We start from the raw sequence: 10384 nt of genomic DNA, 5'->3' as shown, positions 1-10384 counted from the left end.
TGGCAGCTTTCTTCGCTTGATTAAAAAAAAAAAAAAGCCCAGAGCAAAATCACTTCTTCAGCTCTCTGATAAGGAAGCTGAAGAGGCAACTGTTTTTTATGACTAGCGGAAATCAGCCATTTGCCAAATCTGCTGCTCTCTGTAGGGGATACAGACGCGCTGAAGTGGCACCATATGATCGAGACGCTAAAGCTTGTGGAAAAGGAAGCCGTTTTTATTTGACTGTGCTTATCACTCGGTAAGAGAAAGGGTTTGGGTTTTTTCTAGGCGTAGTGGTAGACTATTACGTAAATAAAACAAAAGTTTGGTAACTGCAGCCAGTGTAGCTGGTGCTTTTCTGGGGGATGCAGCGTATTGACCAGCTCTCGGTATTTAACTGCCTGTGGCTTGCGTATCCGTTAGCGTGAGCGGAAGCACCAAATCCGTAACAAAATGGGTAACGTGTTTATTAATGCTCTTCTACCGGTATCAAGAACACGAACTGCTGGGTTGTTTTTTTTTTTTTCTAATTTTCCTGGTCAAAGAGTGTCGTGAAGCAGCGTCTGGGGACTGTGCCACCGTATTGTTCCCTGTCCCAGGTGTGGGGGTCCCTGTGCCGCACGTCTGGGGACGCCGGGACCTTTCCAGCTCATCTGCTCCTTGCTGGACGAGCGAGATGAATATAACGTGAAACATTTGAGCGGACAGCAAAGGTATTAAAATTATATTCGTGTTGAGATGGAAGACTCGGCTATTAGTGCCTTTTAGGTTTTTTTATCGCAAATGCATTTGCAAGCAGAAATCCCTCCAGATGTGGGAGTTTAGTTTCCTCTGAACTATTAGCCCAGTCGCTTCATCAAAAGTATCAGATAAATTATGTATGTGCTGCTCAGAACCTGTCCTCTATAACTTACCCTAATCAGAAAATGTGTACGAACATCAGCTGCTTAGTAAATCTAATTAGTGGCATTGAAATGGAGAGAAGCTAGGTCTGCGTGGCCACGTTTTCCTCCCTTGCGCTTATTCCTTTGATAACCAGGGACGGATTCGCATCTTTTCTCACATTTCGGTGGCCGATGAGTGCCCCGGGGTGCTGGTACGGGCCAGGTTCCCCGGCCCGGTACAGGAAGTGCTGATTTCCATGTCAACTTTAACCAGAGCTGCTACTTCATTTTTCTTTCAAAATTTCTGAAATGCCGCCGCTGAATGAAACTCCTTTGAAGAAAAAAGTAACCGAGAGCTCAATGCGCGTGACCCAGAAATGCTGGGTGGGGACGAAGGAGCGAATTGAAGCTTTTCGGTTCTGGAGACACCATGTGCTTATCTGCCAGCAGGTAAGGAAACGAGTACTCTGGCTTCTGGTTTGAACTGTTGGAGCTCCTCACCTTCAAAACAACGAGCTACGTACCCCAAAGGGCTGCTGCTGAAACACGGGCAGGCGTATTCAACTGGGGTGCCAAACGTGATCGGCGAAAATAAACGGTGACAGCGGGCCGGTAAGGCGGGTTTGCTCGCACGTGGTTTTCCACAAAGGTCTGGTTGTTGGAGTACCATCTTGCATCTTCATAAAAATAAAACCTACAGGTATAGCTGGGAAATACCGCACCCTCTGTGCCCAGACGGGTGGTTCTTCTCACCCAAGAACTGGGACAGACCCTTAATTGGGACTTGAGCCTTTTTATCTTTTTCAGAAGTTGTTAAAATCCCGAGGCTTGCGCGCTGCCTTGTAAGAAGCGATTGTGCAGCAGGGCATTTAGGTAGAGAACTAGTCACTAATATTTGTGAGGGACTGGATCCATCCAAAAATGGACCTTTTTAAGGCAAAACCCCAGAAATAACGTTGGATTAAGGACGGATGCTTCTTGCTGCTTGAGCACAGAAAGAACCGCCCGGCTGGCAGCGGCATCAGATTCTGTGCAATCTGCAGGGGACGGCACGGGGCGCAGGAGCTGCTCCCCCTGGCACCTGCTCCCCAGAGAGACCCTCCGGCTGCTTTCACAGCTGCCACGGTCAGGAAAACGCATGGTTATTTCAGGCTAAGGCTCTAGTCTTTTGGAAAACAGACGTTTGTGGGGTTTGGTTGTTTTTTCTTTGCTATTTGGGAACTTGGCTGGCAGTGTTCCCTGTGCATTGGGATTTGTGTGCATGGGGCCGTGTGTCTCCAGGCGTGTGTCTCCTGCCAGGCATCTCCTGCTGCCCGTGGACGTCTTGCTCGCTCACCCCAGCAACCCACAGGTTGTTCCTGACACCCACGGGCATCGTCCCCGTCTCCCTGCCTGTGCAGCAGCTCTGGAGCCGCTTCTGCCCGCGGAAAAACTCACGAGTCGCCTTCCTGCCGTCTGTGCCGCATCCTGCTGCCCGCGTGCCCCTGCGGCGAGGCTCCGCTTTTCTCTGGAGGGAAAAAATAATCCTACAAAAGGCAGACAGCTCAGCAGCATCCTCCTGTCCCCGCCCGGGGAGAAGCGCAGCAGCATGTTGTCTTTCGGAGCAGCTTAAAATTTTGCGGGGAGATCTTGCTTTCTTTAGTCGCCAGGCTCAGACGCTGCATCTCTCCATCTCCATCTCCATCTGCATCTCCATCTCTCCCCCGGAGCCGGGGGTGCCCCGAGCCGGCGTCTGCGTCCCTGGGCACGCACAGGGTCCTGCCCAACGCTCCGTCCACGCCGGTGCTTAATTTGCCTCTTTTAGAAACCCAGGAGCTGCTGTGGCGAGCGGCCGCGCGCCCGGGTGAGCCCGGGCTCTGAGCCGCTGCTTTCTTTTCACCTCCTTTGCGCTCCGCCTTATTTCTAAAGCAAAAGGTTATTCCTCTCATAGCAGCGAGCACCTCTGTGTTCAGTGTTTTCAGTAGTCTTAATCTATGATAGGAAGATTTTCTGATGTTTGATTTTTTTTATTATTTTTTTTTCATGCCAGTTACTGGCTAATGGAATCAGCAATTTTATCTCTACGGACCTCGAGCAAAACACAAAGAGGGACTGATGGTGATGTGTGAAACTCGTATCCTGCAGAGAAAGGACAGGGTAGGACTGAAGTGCTGGGACAGATGGTGGGGAGGCCGAGAAGGGCTCCAGATCCCAGGGAAATGAAGTAGAAACCCCCCCCCCCCCCGTCGTTTGGATCAGAGCCCGTTGGGTTTGCCACCTTTAATCTCTGATCTTTCGTATTCCGGCTCTTGAAATCTCAGATAATGCCTCCCAAATCCCGCAAGTGTGCGGGGCTCTCATTACCCCGTTATTTATGAAGCCCCCGTAAGAGCTGTAAATAGGATGCGATGTAGAAGCGTTGCAAAGAAGAGGAAGGAAACCCGTTTGACAGCACAATGGCTGCAGGCGAGGCTGAGTCCATGACGAAACGCTCTCGATAAGCTGCAGCCATTCTCAGGGCAGCCACGGTAAACTCTTTCTTCTCCAAGAAGGAATTAAATACAGCTGTGCCAAAGCACAAAGCGCTTCCTTCTGCACGGTGGCAAAAAAAAAAAAAAAAAGGAGATCTGCTCTCGTAGCGGGCGCAGAAGCACATTTAGAAATGATCTTTTTAAAACTGGCGTGGCACCGGGTGGGCGGGGGAAAGCCCCCAAACCTGAGCTCAGGTTATTGCTGCTCTCGGCATGGAAAAATGGAAGCTACCGTGGGTGGGAGTCGGGCTGTGATTTATACAGCTGTGAATGTAACACTATAACCCTGGAGATGACCGTGCAAATAGTGATATCCATGCCAACAGTGATATCCATCCATTTTAACCCCAGGGGGTATAGCACCTTTAGGCTGCCGTGGTTAAATAAAATACTCAAAGACGTGACAACCATCCCCAGCATGTCCTGGACACGTGAATCCGTCACAGGTAGAAAGAGTGTAAAAATAGAAATCCACGTTCTGGGATCTGTACTGTACAGAGCGTCTTTTAAAATGCCATCAACAAAAAAAAGCGCCTCTGTCTAGACGTGTATTTCCTAACGCTGAACGCCAGGAGTTATTGCTCCTGTACCTTTCTGGAGACTTTCTGGCTAGGGAATGTTCCCTTTCCAGAGGAAATCCTTTCAACTTTCAGCAGTTCAAGACTCTAATTGGGTGAAATAATAGCTTGGCATTCCCCCAAGCAATATGATTTTTATCTTTTTTTTTTGTTGTTGTCTGCAAAAGTCTGGCTTGTTCCAGCCCCGTGAGTCACGAGGGAATCTGGACGTCGGGCCACCCTGGTACCCAGGGGGTTTTGTGTGTGTTTCTGGGCATCTGCGTTCTCCTCGAGTTTTTCAAAGGTTTGGGGTTTTTTTTGTTGGCCACTGCTCTGGTTTCTCCAGGTGACTCATTTTAAAATAATTAGGGATTCGTGCTTTGTCTTTGCCAAATGCTAGCTATTTGTCAGCTTCGACCAGCATGTTTTGATGCTTTCAGTGGAGGCTTAGATTTTGACGGTTTATTTAGCCCAGAAATAAGCCTGATAGAATAAACACCGGAGCTTTGAACCTCTCAGGATTTTGTTTCTGTATGGTGGATTAAACAAACTGAGGTATTTAGCACACGTCTCTCTTCCTTGTCCTGGAAAAAATGTACCTTTCTGTTGATTTTTTTTTTTTAAAGGTGCCCACAAATGGGCTCCCCCAGACCGGGCTGATGGGCTTGAGATGTTCTGGAGGGAGCGGTGGGGGACTTGTTACAAGGGCACGCGGTGACAGGACATGGGGTGATGGCTTCAAACTGGCAGAGGGGAGGGTTAGATTATATATAAGGAAGGAATTGTTGCCCCTGAGGGTGGTGAGAGCCTGGCCAAGGTTGGCCAGAGAGGTGGTGGCTGAACCATCCCTGGAGACATCCCAGGCCAGGCTGGACGGGGCTCTGAGCAACCTGAGCTGGTGCAGATGTCCCTGCTCGTGGCAGGGGGATGGAACCAGATGGTCTTTAGGGTCCCTTCCAACCCAAACCATCCTGCGATTCTATCATCTGTTTTATCAGCTTCTTCACCTTTTGTTTGCAAAGTCCCACTGATGCACATGGTTTCACCAACGAAAGGGCTAGGAAGACCACTTTCGTCAAAAGCACAGGGCAGGACCACGAACGCTCCTTCGTGCTAAATACCTTCTGATGCGCTAGGTTTGGATTCGTTCTGACTTGGTTGCTGCCTCCAGCCCTTTGTAAGTGGCATTTTCTGGAGCCTCCTGCGAATTTCCAGGGAGAGGCGGCGAGCGCAGGCGCAGCTTTCCCCGGGCAGGGTGCGCACGGGGCTGCGTTGGTGCCGCTGGATCCTCCAACGCCTCGCACGTCTTTAGGGTTTATTTTCCTCTATTTTATCGTAAAGCTTAAAAACTTACGCCGATAAAGGCTGAAACGCCGATTTAACCACGTGAGCCTACGGGCTGTCAGCAATATCAGCTAGCGTGAAGTTTGCAATAAATCATCGGAGCTCGCGACTCCGATACCAACAGTCAAACTGCGAGCATTTGCTGAGGTCAGAACTGAAAAAAAAGAACCCTAAGTGCATTTGTAACCTAAAAAGAAAATCTGAATGTAGAATAATAGAATCTGTGCTTGTTTTGTTTCTCTGATTTCTCAACCAAATTTGCTCAATATGCAACTTAAACATCTGGATGTCCTTTGGCTGTCAGCTGCTGATCGCCATCCCCTCGTGAAACCCTGACCTTTAGAAATCGCCGCAATGAGCTATTTTGCTTGCCCGTCATTGTGTTTTATGCCTGCAAAATATGCCGGTTTTGTTGCATTTTTTGTTTTTAACGCGTGTCTCTCATTTGTGGTCTCCTCCTGACCCCCGCGGGAGCCCACACCAGCCACCCCTGCTCTGCGCTGGGGAAGGGTTTGGGCCAACTTCATCCGTGTCTTTTGGTTTAGACTGGTTCTGCAAAGCAAAAATGAGCATCCTCGCTCTGAAAACTGGCACCGGGGTGTGGGATTTGACGCTGCTCCGTCGTTGTGTCATCCAGACGCGCTTCGGAAATGCCCTTCAGCTGAGCCGCGTGAATCACCGCAAGACGATGCCCGCAGGAAAGAGAAGTGCGCTCGGGGACGTCTTCTCCTGATGATGACATCTCTAGGGTGGGCAAAGACGCCCAGGTGCTCTCTAAGGGATTTTTGGCTGTGTGGTTTACCTGGATAAGACGGTTTTGCTTGTCTTTCAAAGACCACAGGTAAAAAGTGATGTTATGCAAAGGAGGATTTTTTTTTTCCCCTGAACGTGCTGATGGAAGCCAATAAAAACCCAGTATTCCCCCTGCGAGTAACTCCCTTACCATAAGAGAGATGGGGACCACCACCAAGCTAGCCCCATGGGCCACCCGTGCCACTGTCCCTACGAAGGGACCCAAGGAGAAGGTCCCAGAGACCCCTGTGTGCCGTCCCTGCGTGGAGGGGACACGGGGACCCTCTGGCTCTGCACCCCGCTGTGCGGACCCAGCGCCTCGGTCCTTCCCGCTGACGTGGGGATGAGTCACGTCAGGGCGTGGATGTCGCAACGCCGATGGTGTAATCTTGCCGTGTCTTGGGTAACTCGGAGGCTTCTCGGACAAGATGGGAAAGAGTTTAACACCTGATGTGAAATGCAGAAGCATCTATAAAGGTGAGTATTAAAGTCCTTGGGGATGAATTCGTGTGCCATAAAGAAACAAGAGCAGAAATGGTGCAGAGGTGACGTTCTTTCAACCATGACCACTTCCAACTGTGAATTTCTTGGTAATAGTTAATATTCATTACGCAATTCCATTTTGACACGAAATCTCTAGGGACACATAGTCCTTACGCAGAAAAAACCCCAACATTTCTAAAGGAAAGTTCAACCGCTCCCGGTCCTGTTCGATGTACTTACTTTAATCTTTCCAGGTTTCCATGATCCCTTTGCACTAGCGGGGACACCGCAGGGACCCCGGGTTTGCCTTGGCTGCTGGGAGCCGGTGGGGACCGTGGCCCTCGCGATTCGTGACGAACATCACACGGAACGAGCCGCCAGCACTGGGGACGATCCCAGTGCCCCCGGTCACGTTACAGGAGAAGCAGGTGAGCGGCGAGGAGCCGGTCAGGCCCGTCCCCATCAACCAAGCTGTAATTCTTGTTCGGAGGCGGCTCGGTTTGGCCTCTTTTGATTCGGTCACCAAAAACGCAGCTGAAACAAACCGTCACCTTTCTCACGCTTCGCAGGCTGCCAAAAATATCGCGCATCCACCCCGGGTTGTTGTGTTTGCACCGGATCCTGTGATCCTGTGTTCAGTTTCTGTGAAAGCCCATCAAACAGGGTTCTGGGGGGATCAGCATCCCTCATTTCTCGGCACCTGCAGTCACCCCGCTGCTCTTGCACCATGGGGAAAAATAAGTCTGTCGCCTAAATATTCGCCCGGCGTTTGAGCACGTTCCTTTGCTTTTGGAAGGGCTACTACAGCAGCTCATCTTCCATAGGAAGGGCATGTCTCCTGCTCAACATATCCATCATTTCCTTGTGTTATTTTCGATACCTTTTCAGAAATTGCAGGTTGGCAGCGTATTACGTGTTACTTACGGGATGAAGCTTCCATTGCTGGAGAGCGGGTCCTTTCACTGGTCTCGCGTGCCTGCTGTTGAGACTCTGGTTGATTTTAATCCAGATCAGTTATTTCAAAAGGACATTTTTCTTGCTGTTCAGCCCAGACGTACCAAAAGAATGTTGCAGCTCTGGAAAAAAAAAAAAAGGAAAAGCAAAAGAAAAGGGGTTTTTAGGTAGCGATGCTGTTCTTGGAGCACTCGAGCGAGCAGCACGTGGTGGGCAGTGCTGGTTACTGCATTGGTTACTGCATTGGTTACTGCATTGGTTACTGCATTCGTTACTGCATTTCCCACGGAATACCCAAGCTGCTGTATGTTCCGTTTTTCACGAGTAGCTTTGATATGTCTCAGTGGCAGGAACTGTGATACAGATCGTATCTCACTTGTTTCAGGGACCTTTCAGTAACGCGTGCTTCCCTTCATACCGAACAACCCGATGCTCCCACTTGCCTGAATAGCGGCCACGGACGGGAGCAAAATCCTGAAAACTGTCCCCTGCCCCAGGGTGACGCACACGGGACAGACGGAGGGTGGGGAACTCCAGCTCCCTGCTGGGGATGCGTTCGGTGTGCAGAGGAGGCTCCTGCCTGCTGGGTATCGCCAGCCAGCTTAGAAAGAAAATATTTGCTTTGTTTTGTTTGGGGCTTTTAAAATTTTTTTTATTTATTTAATTTTTTTAAGATGTAGCAATTTGTGGCCAGATCACAGGGTCTCGAGGGAGGATTCTGGCTGAAAAAGCGACTTCAGAATTTGGCCTGACACGGCTTTAAGATAAAAGCTTTTATGCAATCACTAATTCACAGTCGCAGTTGCCTTGGCTTCTCTCATTATCGTCCCCAAGTTATTTTTTTCGTGCTGGGAGCTGGATTTTCCTGGCACCGCATCCGTATGCACCACAACTGCTGACAAGTAGGAGTTGGATCCCATGTTCCTTGACCCTGGCTGGAGCTTGTTTTTTCTGGCAGCGCTTTAAAGCCTCCGCGCCGCCCCCGTCCCCGCTGACCCGCCGCGGTCCTTCGGCAGCCCGAGAAGTGCCTGATGTTATCTGCTGCTCCTCGCGCTCCCCCGGACCCTTCCCTCGCCTGTTCCTCGACAGAGCCGGGCTGGGGCTGGCCGCAGCTTTGCTGCTTCTCTGCGTTTGGGTTTCGGTGGGGTTTTATTTTATTTTTGGGGTTTTTTTTTTCAGTCCTCTTTGCTTCGCTGGAACACGCTCCCTTCTCCCCTGACCTCTGTTCCAGCTGGGGTCTGTCACAGGTCACCCCTGAGATCATAGACTAGAATCACAGAACCATTTAGCATGGAAGGGACCCTCAAGCTCATCGAGTCCAACCATAACCCACCCCTGGCACTGCCCCATGTCCTGAGAACCTCATGTCCGTCTGTCCAACCCCTCCAGGGATGGTGACTCCAGCACTGCCCTGGGCGCCCTGTTCCAATGCCCGACAGCCCTTTGGGGAAGAAATTGTTCCCCAAGATCCAACCTCAGCCTCCCCTGGCGCAACTTGAGGCTGTGACAGAGCTCCGTGTCTGCCTCTGCCCCCTCTCGCCTCCCCGGGACGGGTTTTGGCCGAGCCCAGCGCAGTTGCCCGGTGTCCAGCCGGCTCAGGAGACGCTGCCGTTCCCCCCGCAGCGTTTCACAGGGGTGCGGCTGCTCCCCGTCGGGTTCCTCGCGAGGTGTCTCACCATGGGGATGGCTCCTGGAGGGACGTTTTACCGCGTGCTGTTGGGTACGAGCAGGTGTCCTTGCTCGGCTGGAGCTTTCTCCGAACTCACCCTCCAGTTCAGTGTGTGCACAGTGTACTTGACAGATTTTCACAGTGTGTTCATTCCTCCCCCACCGCTTGTCTGGGTATGTTTATTTTTGTGATTCCTGTTATATACGGTTTCCTTTGTTATTTTTGGTTTTGTTTTCCAGGCCTCTTTCCTTTCTTTACTTTTACTCAGCTTAAAGGAATCTTTTGGGTTTGGGGTTTTTTTTGGGTTTTTTTTTTTTTTTTGAGCCTTCTTGGTATTTGTGGGGAAAGCTGCTATTCCTGTGAGTGTTTCAGGGCCCTGCCGTGCCCGCAGGAGCTTGTGTGCGCACGTTCCCTCGCCATCCCCACTCAGGTGCCAACGTCCCTTCATCTCCCTGCCCTTCCCAGCACGTGTGGAAACTTTACCCGGCGCTTGGAGGTTTCCATTCCCTCCCCAGCCGACACGCTGCGGAATCCTTCGGCCGCCCCGCTTTCTGCAGCCGCGCACCGGCCGCCACCAGGACAGCGGATACCCGGGGCTGTAGAGTTACTGGGAACTCATCCCTCCTGGCACGGGTGGGCACTGGTAGTCCTCCCGCCGTGGGGAGAGCAGGAGCGTTCCAGCCCGGCCACGTTTCGTGGAAAAGCATTTTTCCGCTGCTCTCCTTCCCTGCCGGTGCCCCGCTGGTTTCCATGGCACTCGCGGTTGTGCAGGGGTGGCAATCTCAGCGTCCTGGCAGCCGTCCAGGCCGCCTCTCTCCGAAACCCTGCGAGGTTACAAGCGGATGTATATTTTTCTTATGTTCCCTTCATCCCCCAGAGCTGCTGCGTGCTTTTAAAGCAGTTAATCTATTCCATCCTTTGCTTATCTCGCAGGCACAGCGTAAGGTTGTGCCTGCTCTGGCCGGCAAGTTGCTTTGAGATCCTCTGATGAAAGACGTGCTGTAAAGGCAAAGAATGCTCGTCACCACGCGGCCGTTCCCATTTCCAGGGGACGGGACGGAGCGTCCGACTGAAACAACAGCAGGGCGTCCCAACGACAACCAGCTGCTTCATGGAGCTGAACTTGAACGGGACGGCATCCCCATCCACATCGTATTATAGAATCATCAAATAGCTTGGGTTGGAAGGGACCTTCAAAACTCATCTAGTGCA

Source organism: Caloenas nicobarica, chromosome 6 (assembly GCF_036013445.1).
Source record: "Caloenas nicobarica isolate bCalNic1 chromosome 6, bCalNic1.hap1, whole genome shotgun sequence".
NCBI lineage: Eukaryota > Metazoa > Chordata > Aves > Columbiformes > Columbidae > Caloenas > Caloenas nicobarica.
Note: the sequence above shows the minus strand (reverse complement) of the source record.